This window comes from Ovis canadensis, chromosome 23 (assembly GCF_042477335.2).
Source record: "Ovis canadensis isolate MfBH-ARS-UI-01 breed Bighorn chromosome 23, ARS-UI_OviCan_v2, whole genome shotgun sequence".
NCBI lineage: Eukaryota > Metazoa > Chordata > Mammalia > Artiodactyla > Bovidae > Ovis > Ovis canadensis.
The window spans coordinates 71912820-71929922 of record NC_091267.1 but is presented as its reverse complement, the minus strand read 5'-3'; the positions used below and the strand labels follow the sequence as shown (position 1 = coordinate 71929922).

The following is a 17103-nucleotide window of genomic DNA, read 5'->3' as shown; positions in this document are numbered from 1 at the left end:
TTGTGTCGTTAAGTTTTAAAATGGGCTCCCCCGGGTGAGCCCTACTCTGATATGACTGGTGTCATGAAAAACGAGAATGGCACCTGGACACAGACAGGCCCGCAGGGAGAGCACCGTAGGATGAATGAAGGCAGAGGCCAGGCTGACGCGCCAACAAGCCGGGGAGGCCGAAGATTGCCAGCAAGTCCCCAGGAGTTCGGGGAGGGGGGTGGAGAAGTTTCTCCATCGCAGCCTTTGGAAAGAGTCAATCCTGGGGGGCCTTCATTTCAGTCCTCTGGCCTCCAAAATTACGAGACACTAAACTGCTGCCATTTAAGCCACCCGGTCTGTGGTGCTGGGCTTCCCTGATGGCTCAGCTGGTAAAGAATCCACCTGCAATGTGGGAGACCCGGGTTCGATCCCTGGGTTGGGAAGACCCCCTGGAGGAGGGAAAGGCCACCCACTCCAGGTCCGTGGTATTAGTTCTAGCAGCTGGAGCAGGCCAATCCCAGGGAATGGGGGTGGGGAGGGTGACTGGATCAGGGACCCCCACCCAAAGCCTGGACATGGTGTGACTCGCTCAGAGGGTAAATGAAGGGGGAAAAAACACCCGCAGAGGAACAATGCAGGCACCACAAGCCTGGCTTCAGACTGCCACTGTGACGAGAAATACTCTGAGATGAAAATTTTGTTTTAAATGGCCCCAGGTGCAGACTTTCAGTGGTTAAGACTCTGCGTTCTCAATGCAGGGTGTACGGGTTCCATCCCCGGGTGGGGAGCTCAGATCCTGCACGCCACTGGTTGTAGCCAAAACAGAGCCCAGGTGGACAATGTTCCCAGGCAAACAGAGATCCCTCCAGACTCAACATCCTCTTAACTCCGTTCTCAAAGAAAAATCCCACAGGTAACTTTCCAAGAAATATGAAACCCTGGTCAAAAATCATTAAACACACATAAGGGGACAAGAGTGAGGGCTGATGGAAAGAGTGAAGTGCTGAAAGAGAGCCACAAAGAACACAGACATGGAAACTTTAGATGCAAAATGTGATTTTAGGAGAAAGGCATTGAAATCATGAAGAGGAACATGAGATTATCAAATTTGATCAGAGAAGTTTGGGGAAGAACCACAAAAGTTCTATAATTGAAAAATATAACCATTATTTTAAAAAATAAAATGGATGCTCTAAACCAAAGGTGAGATATAGGAGAACTGATTAGCTAGAAGGGAGATCTGAAGAAATTATGCAGACTACAGACAAAGAGAAAAACAATGAAAAATGTGAAGGAAAAGACGTATGGGGCAACATGACTGAAATGCAGCTGATCAGAATTCTAGAGGGAAGTATTAGAAAGAAAATGACAAGGCAACAACCAAAGAGAAAACAGCTGAGAAGTTTTCCCGAATTATTGAAGACAGCATTTCTCAGATTCAGGAAGCCAGAAAAAAAATAAAAAATGCAATTAAATGGAAAACCCACCCACATATACACCATAGTAAAACTGAAGAAAACCAGGAGATCCAAAGACAGAGATACAGGAAAGACTAGAGAAAACTCTCATTATTTGCAGAATATATAATCTATGGTTTCAGTGAAGTGAGCAGATACAAGATCAAAACAGAGATATCAGTGCTTTGCTGTGTGCCAGCCAGAAACAATTAGAACATCATTTTTAAAAGGTTCAGTTCTCCGTGGCAACAAACACTGTAAAGGATCCAGAAATAAACCTAACAGAAAGGTATGTGATCTTTTCATAGAAACTATAAAACTTTGCTAACAAATGTTTAAAAACAAACTCGACAAATGGTGGTAAATACCATGCTCTTGGATAGAAGGACCCAGGATTGTAAGGTTTTCTATTTCACCAAAATTAATATAGACATTCAGAACAGTCCAAAACAACATCCCAACAGGAGTTTCTTTGACAAGGTCATCCCAAAATTTTAAAAGAAAATAAAAGCGCAAAATGAGCCATGCCAATTTTGAAAACAAAACAAAAGAGAAAGATTTGCCCAATAAAATACTAAAACATATTATAAAGCCAGCATAATTAAAAGGGCAAGTATTTTTATATTAATAAGTGAATAAATAGAAAAATAAATCAAGGATAAACTAAGTATCAGAGATGGACTTACGTATATATATCAAAATTTATTACATAATAAAATTGGCACTTCGAATCATTGAACAGATCATCAATACATGTTAGAATGTAAGCTTTCCATTTGGAAAACTAAGCCTGGGCCTTCAACATCACAGTTCAGTTCAGTTCAGTTCCATCACTCAGTCATGTCCAACTCTTTGTGACCCCAAGAATCACAGCACGCCAGGCCTCCTGTCCATCACCAATTCCCGGAGTTCACCAAACTCATGTGCATCGAGTCAGTGATGCCATCCAGCCATCTCATCCTCTGTTGTCCCCTTTTCCTCCTGCCCCCAATCCCTCCCAGCATTAGGGTCTTTTCCAATGAGTCAGCTCTTCGCATGAGGTGGCCAACGTATTGGAGTTTCAGCCTCAGCATCAGTCCTTCCAATGAACATGCGGGACTGATGTCCTTTGGGATGGACTGGTTGGATCTCCTTGCAGGCCAAGGGACTCACAAGAGTCTTCTCCAACACCACAATTCAAAAGCATCAATTCTTCGGCACTCAGCTTTCTTCACAGTCCAGCTCTCACATCCATACATAACCACTGGAAAAACCATAGCCTTGACTAGACAGACATCACAAGCACAAGTTAAATCCAATTAGATTAAAAAAAACCTCATAGGATTTTTTAAAAATGTACATAAGATCCTATACGAATGCACTTACTATATGTGAAAACTTTTTAATCGACCCCTAAAAAATTTTAAAGCGTAAAGGAGAAAATTTAAATTTGACAACATCAAAACGTAATACTTTTATTTAAATGAAAAGATTCTATACAACAACAAAAAAGAAGACAAACGCTTTTATAGAAAAAAAGTCATAATGGGCAATTCAGGGCAGGATGATTGATAAACATGAGACACTCAGATTCACTAAAAACCCGAGAAATGCTAATGTTTTTAAAAACTGAGATAATCTCACCCAAAAGCGTGCCAAAGTTTAAAAATGATTATAACAAGAGTTGGCAAAGATAATGGGAAAGGCAGATGTTGCTGGTAAGTATACCCATTTTGGAAGGGCAGTTTGGTTCTATTAATACGTCTACTATACACCCCCTACCGCCTGGCAATCTGATGTCCTAGTTTCTACCCTCAAGACCCAACACGAGTGCACTAAGAGGTGTGTACAAGGATTTGCAGAGCAGCATTGTTTATAACAGAAAGAAAACCCAAAACTGAAAGCAAACCAAATATCCATCAACAGGGAAAAAATTGTGTGAACTGTGAATCTATCCATCCATAAAGTACTTCTGAAACACTAGGATGGGTGTTGGTAGCTGAGCTTTATCCTACGTTGGGAAAGCCTGTACATGGTTGATTGTTCTTGGCATGTTGTCTCATGTCCCTTGAGAGATGTTCCAAAGTTCTGCGGGACACGTGGGTTCAGCTCTGTGTCTTCAAGGCCCCCTGCCTCTTACACCTTCAATGTAGAGTGTTTCAAACTAAGAAAGCAACTCTTGGAGCAAACCATCATCATCTGTCAGGCATCAATACTGTAGATTTTTTGTTTAATGTCGATAACTGGAAGAAAAGCTAATGCATTTCAATTAGTTGAAAACAAGCTGTCAACTAGTTACTCCATCTTTCAGGGCAAAATTGCCTTACAGTCAATTCCTTGCACAACAAAACTCTCTGAGGCAAAAGTGCTTGCAGCAAAGATATCTCAGGCAAAGAAGCCTCTGGAGAAAATACCACACATCCAGTCCAACAACATTCGCTCCCCCCACTTTAGCCAGTAGAAGACCTCAAAAAGTCAAGCATACCACTCCACAGCTGTGTGATTTTAAGCCAAGAATTCAAACTCCCCGAGTCGCAGTTTCCTCACCTGCAAAACGGGTATGACAGTGTCTTCCGTGTGTGGGTTCTCTGTCTCACACATGTGATGAACAACTCAGTATGGACCGCCACTGTTAGCACGTCCAGCCGTGTTTCCCTTCCTTCCTTTCTCCCCCTTCCCTGGAGCGCTTTTTGCATTTCCTAGTTGACTCGGCAGATGGAGCAATTGAACCAAACAGGGAGCCTCTGGGCAGCTGGCCTCAGTCACTTCCCACCGAGCTGCTGCCTCTGTGCTGCTTTCCAGGGGACAAACCTACATTCCTGCTTGAACGTTTGCCAGATGGGGCAGCGGCGCCGGCAGGAGGCAGCGACAAGCAGGCTGGAGATACAGGCCGTTTCCCTCAAGCACCAAGCCCCCTGGAGGCCCCACAGAGTCACTGTTTGTGTCTTTTTTTTTTTTTAAGATTTTTTGATGTGAGCCATTTTTAATGTCCTTATTGAATTTGTTACAACATTGCTTCTGGTTTTTCTTAATGTTTTGGTCTTTTGGCCACTAGGCATGTGGGATGCTAGCCCTGCACCAGGAATCGAACCCGTACCCCCTGCATTGGAAGGCAAAGTCTTAACCACTGGACCACCAGGGAAGTCCCTAAACCAAGTATCCATTGCTTTTCCGAAGGCTCTTGAGCATGCTTCAAAGGTGCTTATTCAGGGGACAACTTCTTATCAAGTAACATTCTGTCTGTAAGGAAAACTTTGCCAATGACCTCAACTTAATGGATCTTTCTTTTTTGCTTTTGGAATCAAGGAGAATATGTTCGCTCTCCATGTGTTATACCTGTGGAGGGCCAGCCCCAGAGCGGTCTCCAGAGGGTGCCAGGGCAGAGCCCACAGTAGGGAGAGCCCGAGAACAAGCCGGTTCCAAGTGACTCCCCCACAACTGAATTGCTGGGGGCTGCAAGTTCAGTTTGAACATCATTTCTCAACTCGATCAGACCTAAAGTCTCCTTTTGCTAACAAATAGTGTATAAATCCCCCCAAAACAAAATCAGATGTTCAGATACAACTTACCTACACAGATAATATTTTAATCACTCTAATGTCCTAACGTCTCTCAGTGGTGCTTGACTCTTTGTGACCCCCTGGACTGCACACGCCAGGCTTCCCTGTCCTTCACCATCTCCCGGAGTTTACCTAAACTCATGTCCATCGATTTGGTGATGGCATCCAACCATCTCATCCTCTGTCATCCCCTTCTCCTCCTGCCCTCAATCTTTCCCAGCATCAGGGTCTTTTCCAATGAATCAGCTCTTCCATGAAGAATAAATATAAGCAAAAGTCATTAAAATAAACTAACATGTATCAAATGTGTAAATGATACAGTCACAGCTAGAAGACAGAGGGAAGTGTACACACACACTTGCCCGAGTATGACAGCCACAGAATAAGCGCCGGTGACCCAAACACCGTGCACTGTGCTGTGCTGGTTAGTAACTCTCAGTAAAATTCCAGCCAGATGTAAGTAGAATCTTTCCTGAATTTACGCAGAATTGTAAAGTCATAAGAGCCAATTGTGTTCATATGTAAAACAGGGTTAGGTTCCCGTCGTCTCTTCATTAGTTGTGACAACAATCCCTCTCACGCGCTCTCACACACACACACACACACACACACACACACACACCACTCACAAGTTCCTAAACAACCTCTAGGAGGCAGTATTGCCACTATGAAGCCCAAAAAGTGAAAGTCACTCAGTGATGTCCAACTCTTTGTGACCCCATAGACTATAGAGTCCATGGAACTCTCCAGGCCAGAATACTGGAGTTGGTAGCCGTTCCCTTCTCCAGGGCATCTTCCCAACCCAGGGATCGGACCAGAATCTCCTGCATTGCAGGTGGATTCTTACCAGCTGAGCCACCAGGGAAGCCCAGGAGTGCCCCAAAGCATGAAATACCCTTAGCTGCCTTCCAGAACTCCTAGAAAGCAGGAGGCTCTCCGAGTAATTACTTAACACCTGTCCAAACTGCACACTGCATGACTTTTGCACACCAGTTCCGGATTCAACTGTAGCACAGAGTATAGACCTGTCGCGAGTGGCTCTGGGCTAGATTCCTGTGAGATGACGAAGCTATGATCTTAGACCTGGGTGGAACAGCCCTGCAGCCCCGTGCAATCAGCCAAGAAATGCAGGCAAAAAAGGCCGACCGCTTCATTCCCCTGGGCCACCTTCCGCCCCACCCCCCTTTCCAGGCTACCGAGGACAGGCCTGGAAACCAGGCCCACAGCGTATGCTAAGTGGCTTCAGTCGTGTTCAGTCTTTGCAACCCCATGGACTGTAGTCCGCCAGGCTCCTCTGTCCGTGGGATTCTCCAAGCAAGAATACTGGAGCGGGTAGCCATGCCCTCCTGTCGGGGAACTTCCCGACCCAGGGATCACACCCAAGTCCCTTACGTCTCCTGCACTGGCATCGGGTTCTTTACCACTAGCACCACCTGGCCCACAGGTGACCCCACAGAGCAGGGCTGGCCATGCCCTGCACTAGCCTCTGCCGTTATCTGACCATCTGGGACTCAAGAAGCTCCTGGCTTGGGTTCTAGTTAACTGAACAGTCTGGTGTCTAGACTGTTAATTAACGATCCTGTGTGCTCCGATTCTTGTAAAACTTTTCTAAAATTCATGAGCTCACTCTTCACCAAAGCAACGATGGTGTAGTTAGTAGACAAGATTCTTTTTTCATTCCTCTCTTTTCTAATTTCCCATACTGAGGTTATGTGTCTATGCGAATAGAAATGCGTTTAGTAAGCACGCAAGCCTAGTTTCCTGGCTTAACAAACAGTGCCCACTAGAGAAGTGAACCTTTGTCACAATTAAGAACACTGCAGGTCTCAGGCGTCTCTTTCGGAGTAGTTCTCACCACTGGAAGTGCCCATGTAGACTGTGTTTAATGTAGATTCGATTTAAAGAGATGTCCTGAAAGTGTCATTGATTTTTTTTTTCTTTCAGTTATTACTCATTTTTCTACTACAGTCATTTCTTTTTCCCACAATAAATGCAGTGTGCACTGCATCAGCTGGGGGTCTGCTGAGAAGCAGGTGCAAGGATGGAATTCAATGGCCCGGCTTCCATTAGAGAAAAGGCTGTGAGGGGGAGTGGGGCAGGAGCCGGGACCGGCTGAGAGCGGTCGGGTGGGGTAGCAAGGGTGATCCCAAGTACCTGCTGGTGTAGCCATGCAGCTGATTAAATATTGACAAAATCTACGAACAAAGGAGCATGCCAAACCCTAATGGGACTCCATCACCAGGGAGCGTCCTACAAACAAATGAATACGCGAAAAAGACAACAAATGTGAAAACTTTAATAGACCTGGTAAAAACAAGCAGTTGCTAAGACATTTTTGATCAAATCAGATATGGATAAGATTGCTAGGAAAGTTTAGAGAAAATTTATTAATATTTAGTATAATTCTATGCTTTTATTATGTTCACAATGTCTCTGCATTTTAAAGAAACCAAAGCTCGCCATCATCATCCATGCATTAAGGATGTGACTTATACAACACAAGTGATGAAGAGCTCTAATCAATGGAGCCTTGGCAAAGAAAAGACAACAGGCTTACATCATAAGATTGATGTGAATATATGCGCCTCTGCCTTGAGCTAAATGAAACCGTTCGCTTTTTTAAGAGTCTGTGATTTGATGGACTTTCTCAATGAACCAACCAAGTACTCCTGACCGGGCAAGGCTTCTGCATTCGTTCCATACGGTACAACCGCACTTGCCACAGATGTTTACACGTGGGGTGATAACGGGAAAGAGATGTTCCTGGGATGGAGAGAGTATGTGAAGGTCCATTTAAGGTCAGGTTAGGTCTTTTCATTCCAAAAATAGGCTCTGGTTTATGCCAAAATCACAGATGGCCTACACTGATTTCACATCTATATTTTCCAAAGGGGTGTGTGTGTGTGCGTGTGTGTGTGTGTGTGTGTGTGTATGTGTATGGAGAAGACAATGGCAACCCACTCCAGTGTTCTTGCCTGGAGAACCCCAGGGACGGGGGAGCCTGGTGTATATATATATATACACCACACACACACACACACACACACACACACACACACACATATAGGCTTCCCCGATAAAGATGGTAAAGAATCCGCCTGCAATGCTGGAGACCTGGGTTTGATCCCTGGGTTGTGAAGATCCGCTGAGGAGGGCATGGCAATCCACTGCAGTCTTCTTGCTTGGAGAATCCCATGGACAGAGGAGCCTGGCGGTCTGCAGTCCATGGGGTCGGGATGAGTTGGACACAACTGAGCGACTAAGCACAGCACATACGTGTATATATAAGCATAAACTTCTAGACTCCAAAGACAGAGATCCATGTAAGAGTTTCTCTACTATCATTCTCTGGCCAAGACATGGCTAGGGAATATTCAGCTACCAGCTATATCAATTCCAGCTCTCTCTGAATGAAGGAAGCATTGGCTTTAAAATCGAATCTGTCCCAGCCTCCCCCAACCCCCTTGCACGTGGCTCACTGCTTCACGCAGCATGGCCGGCATACCTAACCCGCCCTGAACACCCCCCCGGGTGGTGTGGGAAAGCGCAGCCACACCAAGCTCCGCCTCTCCCGCCACCGCAGGCGGGTGTGATCCAGGCAGCCTCTCGTCCCTGCGGGAGGGCGCCCCCTTCTGCTCAGGGCCGTCTGCAGGGGTACAGGCTGGAGGCAGGGGGACCCTGGATGTCAGAGTCTCTCCACCGCCCCAGTTCAGTCAAGCTGTGAGTGCCGGGGGGCACACGCTGTTGCCCCATCTTCCCGCTGGCCCCTGCAGTTTCACGGGCAGGTGAGCCAACCAGTGGGAATGGCAGAGGGCTCTGTGCCTAATCACCGCTCCCTGGAGGTTTTCAAGGACGAGCTTGGGGAGTGTCGGGCTGGACTTCAGAGGAGTCTGGAGGGAGATGCGAAGAAAGCTGAGTACTCTGGAGAAGTTGGAGACTGGGGCTTCTGACCCTTTTAGGGGGAAGGGGCTGTGGCTGAGTGTGGTACTGGGGCATATTAATGCCCGCATGCAGAGGGGACGCTTGAGAATTAAGCCACCCATAAAGCAAGGCATTATACGTGGGCCGTGAGTGTGGCAAACATTTACTTTGGGCCGCAGAGGTCTGGATTGCCGAGCGTCACGGGTGAGTGGACTACGAGTGTTGGAGCCAAGGAGGTGACCAGGGGCGCCTCAGTGCTCTGGAGGGTTTTCAAGTCAAGAAAACCTACCCAAGTGCAATCTGATGGCTGAATATGACAATATAAAAAAAAAAAACCCACAAGGCGACTCCAGTCTGATTATCTTAATAAAGTTCTGTGGACTCGGGCAGCGAGAATGGGGTTCCTATTAGAAAGCTTCATAGTACTTTCGTAGAAAATTATGAATTCCACTTTAGGACCAAACAAAACAGTCTGAACACACCGCTTTCTGAAACTAGAATAACAGGCTGTCAGTGCTGGCTTTGCTAACCCCCTGAGCCAAGCCACCCACCAAATTGCAGAGAGAAATCGCCCCTGTGGTCCTGTTGCCCTGGCTCACCCCTTAAGGACCTCCTTTTTCTCTTTCCTTTTCTTCTCTCTTTTATGTACATTTAGTTCCCACAGGCCTCCTTTATCAATATTTCAATTGGTTGCTGCTGACCTATACTTGAATCCAAATATTTGCCCTATTCAGTGTGGATTGTGCATTCAGCCAAATGCTTGATTATGCCTGTGCCCTTTTGAGCAAACTGAATGGGCTACTTGACTAAGTAATGCCAATATAGCCCGGTCATTAGGAATGTTTGTTGGAACTGACCAGATGCAACAAGGCGGGCAGGGAGGGGAGCGGAGCAGGGCTCTGTGGTCACTGCTCCTTCCAGGACAGCCGCGGTGCAGAGGATGAGACGGTGTATTTCCAGGGCATAATTACAAGCTGTCTCCGTGTTCTTCAAAACAGACCCTTGGCCTAGTATGAAGCAAACAAGCCCGTTTCAATCAGAGGAAATGGATGCCTACCCCTGAAGGCTCACAGTTTTGTTTACTCCCTGGAAAATTATCCTCTGTAAAATAAATACAGTATTTTCCCTGGTGGCAAGCATTTTTATTTCCAGCATTTAGATGAGAATAGAAGAAATGCAATAAAGCCGTATATACCACTTGCCCTCAATTCCTCTCAGTCTCTACGGTCTTACAACTGTGGCATTGTTCTCCATTATACAAACTGGCCTTTTATGAAAATCAAATGTCTCAGGACTGCACAATGTACAACTCTAATATGCTAAACCATAATTCATGCACTCACGTACTGGTCTAAACCATGCCCAGTGCTGTGTTATGTTGTGGAAACACTTCCTGTGCAATCAAATCATGGAGTTAGCATCCCCAGCCCTGACCCAAGGGAGAAAGTCGGCACAGGTCCAGGGGGGTTTGGCCAAAAACAAGAATGGCTTTGAGTAGCATTGACTTATACACACGACCATGTGCAAAATAGGCGTCTAGTGGGGAGCTGCTGTATAACACAGGGAGCTCAGCCGGGTGCGCTGTGATGACCTCGAGGCGTGGGGCGGGGAGGGGGGCTCAAAAGAGAGGCAATGTGTGCATACCTACAGCTGATTCAGGCTGCGGCACAGCAGAAACCAACACAACGTTGTAAGGAAATTCACCTCCGCTAATAATAATAAAAACAAGAGTCGCTTTGAAATGGACATAAAATTGGCCAGCACCGCAGAGCAGAAAGAACTGATGCTTCTGAACTGTGGTGTTGGAGAAGACTATTGAGAGTCCCTTGGACTGCAAGGAGATCCAACCAGTCCATCCTAAAGGAGATCAGTCCTGAATATTCACTGGAAGGACTGATGTTGAAGCCGAAACTCCAATGCTTTGGCCACCTGATGCAAAGAACTGACTCATTGAAAAAGACCCTGATGCTGGGAAAGATTGAAGGTGGGAGGAGAAGGGGAAAATAGAGGATGAGATGGTTGGATGGCATCACTGACTCAATGGACATGAGTTTGAGTAAGTTTCAGTAGTTGGTGATGGACAGGGAGGCCTGGTGTGCTGCAGTCCATGGGGTCACAAAGAGTGGGATACGACTGAGAAACTGAACTGACTACCTGCAGAGCAGGATGTAGTAATAAAAAGGCACCTGTGTGTTTACACCTGCCCTTCATGGAGGAGTTAGACGTACAAACAGTGTAGAAAAGGTAGGCGTGAGAGAACTTGGGACCAATACAAAGCGAGGTCGTTATAGCCCCAAACAAAATATGAACAAGATGACTCCTCCCCTCTGGGAGCTTACAGTCTGTTAGAGGGGGTTGTTCACAGACATAAACGAGCAGTAAGCAAGCAGATTGTGGTTAAAGGGAAGACATGGTGACGTGGATTTCAGAACCGGAGGCACTGGAGATGTCTAACCTATGTTTTTAAAAGTCTTGCTTGAAGTTCATGGCTCTGAGGTACAGCTCTCACCACCGGTAATTTAAATCTGTCTAAAGAATTTACGAAAACGTGTAAGCACCTCCTACACAGCTCTTTGGGTGGCTCGGCAGTAAAGGATCTGCCTGCCAATGCAGGAGACGCACCTTCGATCCCTGGGTTGGGAAGATCCCCTGGAGGAGGAAATGGCAACTCATTCCAATATTCTTGCCTGGAAAATTCCATGGACAGAGGAACCTGGTGGGCTATAGTCTATGGAGTCGCAAGAGTTGGACACAACTTAGCAACTAAACAACAACACAGCTCTTTGATTCCGAGTAGAGGTGCTGCCTGACTTCTGCTCCTATTATACTGATCACGACACCCCCTTGTATGAAAGAGGAGAAGGAGGACAGCCAGCCACTCTGCTGATACTTTTCCCTTAACTTTTATTGGATGTAGTTGGTCCACAATGTCATGTCAGTTCCAGGTGTACAGCAAAGTGAGCCAGCTCACATACACATATGTCCGCTCTTTCTGTAAATTATTTTCCCGTATAGGCCCTTACAGGGTATTGAGTAGAGTCCCCTGTGCTACACAGTAGGTTATTAGTGGTCTATTTTATATATACAACTCTGCTAATTTAAGTGAAAGAAAAAAAAAAAACTCAGCAGTTAACATGGACTAAACTTGCCCTGAGAGGTTGGCCTAAAAGATCTGGTGTTTGTTTCCTAGCTATTCCAAAACCTGAGCGCTTCATATTTGCGAATCAAGACAATAGGGTCTTAGGAATTCCCTGGTTGACCAGTGGTTAGGACTCCATGCTCTCATTGCTAAGGGCCTGGGTTTAATCCCAGGTCAGGAAACTAAGATCCTTCAAGCCATATGGCATGGCCAAAATAAGGAAAATGGGGTATTAATTAAGAACACACAGAGGCTGTTTCAACAATGACCAAGCCCAGTGAATTATAACTGAAGGCCAGAAAAATATTGGTTCTCACATTGCTATGATGGATTATTCCACTAAAACAACAAATATTATATTAATTCCAGAAATATTTATTTCACTTTGCTGATGAAAAGAATTTTTTTTTTTTTACAAATAATATGCTTGGCTATGACAGCAAAGAAGGGGTTAACTATGTGCACATTATTCTGAGAGGGTTTCATAGACTTGATGTAGAAAATAAAATTTTTCCCATCCTTGGTATTTATTTTCTGCAAGATCAGAACAACTTGCATTCGATGTTTGTTGTCCCCAAACTGTATAATCTGAAAAGTTCAGAGAAGTGCAAAGTGATACAATGGCATGCTTAATATTTGATGGTTTTAAAATGAAAGTAAAGTGAAAAGTGTTAGTCACTCAGTTGTGTCCAACTCTCTGCAACCCCACAGACTGCAGCCTGCCAGGCTACTCTGTCCATGGAATTCTTCAGCAAGAATACTGGGATGGGTTGCTGTTTCCTGTTCCAGGGGATCTTCCCAACCCAGGGATTGAACCCTGGTCTCCTGCATTGCCTCTTTACTGTCTGAGCCACCAAGAAGTTTTAAAATAGTTGTCACTTAAAATATCTTATAAAACATAAATATTAAGTATATGAATTAATGCAAAAATATATGCATTGATGCATCTTGGAGCTATTCCAAGGTGTGGAAGGCATTTAGCTTGGTTCAGTAAACAGTTATTATCAATCCACCATCTTTTCCTTATTAAAGAGTCCAGAATAAACCACTATGGCATAAAAATTATTTTGAACTGAAAGCATTCAACTTTCTGAAGCTCCTTATCTACCTAAAAGCACTTGATTGTCATACATTCTCTCCCCTGAAGGAAATCTAATCTCTTCTTGGAGAACAGAAGGCATCACACCCAAACAAGAATCACCACAAAACTATCACGCTCTGGGTCTGCTGCCTACTTGCGTGCGACTCTCTGCAACCCCGTGGACTGCAGCACGCCGGGCGTCCCTGTCCTTCACCATCTCCCAGAGTTTGCCCAAGCTCATGTCCATTGAGTCCGAGATGCCATCCAACCAAAACTATCATTTTTCCTACCTATTCTCCCAAGGGCCCATTTATCTTTCTAAAGAGCCGTTTGCTTCTCTTAACTTCCCTTTCTCCCTCTCCCTCTTTCCTGTTTCTAAGCAGTCGTTTGTTTTCCCTGAAGTTCCCTCCCACCCCTTACTAAAATGGGTATAAGCCCCATGGGTTTCCCTCCTAGCTCAGTCAGTAAAGAATCCACCTGCAATGCAGGAGACCTGGGTTCAATTCCTGGATCAGGAAGATCCCCTGGAGAAGGAAATGGCAACCCACTCCAGTCTTCTTGCCTGGAGAATCCCATGGACAGAGGAGCCTGGCGGGCTACAGTCCACGGTGTCACAACAGTCAGACACGACTTAGTGACTAAACTACCACCAACCATAAGGCCAGATTCCTCCTCCAGTCACTTTTTCCTGGGAACAGAAATCTGTCTTGTCTCTTGTTAATCCAGCATTCGTCACTTTTGTTTGCAGGCCTCAAACACAGAATCTAGGAGAGTAGAGAAAAAGATTTTCCGCCTGAACAGTTACTCTCTGAAACTTGCAAGCCATGTATATTAATGTTTACTCTTTCATGGGTTTCCTTATCTCCACAAATGAGTTTCATCATCATCATTGAACAAATGAGTTAACTCAGATTGAGAAAAATAGAAGTAGCCTGTTCATGGAAGAGGTGGGAGTTTTTAAGCAAAGCCCAAGCCCCACACTCTTTCCATTGATCCTCTATATTGTGTTGATGGTTGTGTCACCATCAAATTTGAGGTTTTGAGGATAATTTGAGGTTTTGAAAGAATAAGATATATAGTCTTGCTTGAGCAAAAACAAAAACAACACCCAGTTGTGGATGTGACTGGTGATGGAAGTAAAGTCCGATGCTGTAAAGAACAAGATTGCATAGGAACCTGGAATGTTAGGTCCATGAATCAAGGCAAATTGGAAGTGATCAAACAGGGGATGGCAAGAGTGAACATCAACATTTTAGGAGTCAGTGAACTAAAATGGACTGGAATGGGTGAATTTAACTCAGATGACCATTATATCTAATACTGTGGGCAAGACTTCCTTAGAAGAAATGGAGTAGCCATCACAGTCAACGAAACAGTCCAAAATGCAATACCTGGATGCAATCTCAAAAAACACAGAATGATCTCTGTTCATTTCCAAGGCAAACCATTCAGTGTCACAGTGATCCAAGTCTATGCCCCGACCAGTAATGCTGAAGAAGCTGAAGTTGAATGGTTCTGTGAATACCTACAAGACCTTCTAGAGTGAAGTGAAGTGAAGTCGCTCAGCCGTGTCCGACTCTTTGCAACTCCATGGGCTGTAGCCTACCAGGCTTCTCAGTCCATGGGATTTTCCAGGCAAGAGTACTGGAGTGGGTTGCCATTTCCTTCTCCAGGGGATCTTCCCAACTCAGGAATCGAACCCAGGTCTCCCAAATTGTAGGCAGACGCTTTACCCTCTGAGCCACCAGGGAAGCCCAGACCTTCTAGAACTAACACCCAAAAAAGATGTCTTTTTCATTATAGGGGACTGGAATGCAAAAGTAGGAAGTCAAGAAATACCTGGAGTAACAGGTAAATTTGGCCTTGGAGTACAGAATGAAGCAGGGCAAAGGCTAACAGCATTTTGCCAAGAGAATGCACTGGTCATAGCAAACACTCTCTCCCAACAACACAAGAGAAGACTCTACACATGGACATCACCAGATGGTCAATACTGAAAATCAGATTGATTATATTCTTTGCAGCCAAAGATAGAGAAGCTCTATACAGTCAGCAAAAACAAGACTGGGAGCTGACTGTGGCTCAGATCATGAACTCCTTATTGCCAAATTCAGACTTAAGTTGAAGAAAGTAGGTAAAACCACTAGACCATTCAGGTATGACCTAAATCAAATCCCTAATGATTATACAGTGGAAGTGAGAAATAGATTCAAGGGATTCAATCTGATAAACAGAGTGCCTGAAGAACTATGGATGGAGGTTCTTGACATTGTATAGGAGGCAGTGATTAAGAACATCCCCAAGAAAAAAAAAATGCAAAAAGACAGAATGGTTGTCTTAGGAGGCCTGACAAATAGCTGTGAAAAGAAGAGAAGTGAAAGGCAAAGAAGAAAAGGAAAGATATAAACATCTGAATGCAGGGTTCCAAAGAATAGCAAGGAGAGATAAGAAAGCCTTCCTCAGTGATCAGTGCAAAGAAATAGAGGAAAACAACAGAATGGGAAAGACTAGAGATCTCTTCAAGAAAATTAGAGACATCAAGGGAACATTTCATGCAAAGATGGGCTCGATAAAGGACAGAAATGGTATGGACCTAACAGAAGCAGAACATATTAAGAAGAGGTGGCAAGAATACACGGAAGAACTGTACAAAAAAGAGCTTCATGACCCAGATAATCACGATGGTGTGATCACTCATCTAGAGCCAGACATCCTGGAATGTGAAGTCAACTGGGCCTTAGAAAGCATTACTATGAACAAAGCTAGTGGAGGTGATGGAATTCCAGTTGAGCTATTTCAAATCTTAAAAGATGATGCTCTGAAAGTGCTGCACTCAATATGCCAGCAAATTTGGAAAACTCAGCAGTGGCCACAGGACTGGAAAAGGTCAGTTTTCATTCCAATCACTAAGAAAGGCAATGCCAAAGAATGCTCAAACTACCGCACATCTGCTCTCATCTCACACACTAGCAAAGCAATTTTCAAAATTCTCCAAGCCAGGCTTCAATAGGATGTGAATTGTGAACTTCCAGATGTTCAAGCTGGTTTTAGAAAAGGCAGAGGAACCAGAGATCAAATTGCCAACATCTGCTGGATCATGGAAAAAGCTAGAGAGTTCCAGAAAAACATCTATTTCTGCTTTATTGACTATGCCAAAGCCTTTGACCGTGTGGATCACAAGAAACTGTGGAAAATTCTTCAAGAGATGGGAATACCAGACCACCTGACCTGCCTCCTGAGAAATCTGCATGCATGTCAGGAAGCAACAGTTAGAACTGGACATGGAACAACAGACTGGTTCCAAATCAGGAAAGGAGTACATCAAGGCTGTATATTGTCACCCTGCTTATTTAACTTCTATGCAGAGTACATCATGAGAAATGCCAGGCTGGAGGAAGCACAAGCTGGAATCAAGATTTCCTGGAGAAATATCAATTACCTCAGATACGCAGATGATACCACCCTTATGGCAGAAAGTGAAGAATTTAAAAGCCTCTTGATGAAAGTGAAAGAGAAGAGTGAAAAAGTTGGGTTAAAGTTCAACATTCAGAAAACTAAGATCATGGTATCTGGTCCCATCACTTCATGGCAAATAGATGGGGAAACAATAGAAACAGTGAGAGACTTCAGTTTTTTTCGGCTCCAAAATCACTGCAGATGGTGATTGCAGCCAGGAAATTAAAAGAAACTTGCTCCTTGAAGAAAAGTTATCACCAACCTAGACAGCATATTCGGAGATGGCAATGGCAATCCACTCCACTACTCTTGCCTGGAATATTCCACTGGCGGAGGAGCCTGGTAGTCTGGGGTCACAAAGAGGCGTCACGAAGAGTCAGACACAACTGAGCGACTTCACTTTCACTTTTCACTTTCATGCAATGGAGAAGGAAATGGCAACCTGCTCCAGTGTTCTTGCCTGGAGAATCTCAGGGACGGTGGAGCCTGGTGGGCTGCCATCTATGGGGTCACACAGAGTTGGACCCGGCTGAAGCGACT

General features: G+C 44.8%; 1 long non-coding RNA gene across 2 annotated transcripts in view; it reads right to left on the bottom strand.

The window, feature by feature from the left end:
* Positions 1–2109: 2109 nt before the first annotated feature.
* The window catches only part of LOC138428398 (uncharacterized), a 38415-nt gene continuing 23421 nt past the window's right edge, over positions 2110–17103 (bottom strand). Inside the window, exons 2-3 of one of the 2 annotated variants that reach the window (XR_011445989.1) lie at positions 9745–9894; positions 7243–8225 (exon numbers count right to left, since the gene is read on the bottom strand). This is a non-coding gene — a long non-coding RNA (uncharacterized lncRNA). Of the gene's footprint in view, positions 2692–7242; positions 8226–9744; positions 9895–17103 lie in introns of those variants that run through there. The other variant, XR_011252428.1, reaches the window with a different exon arrangement.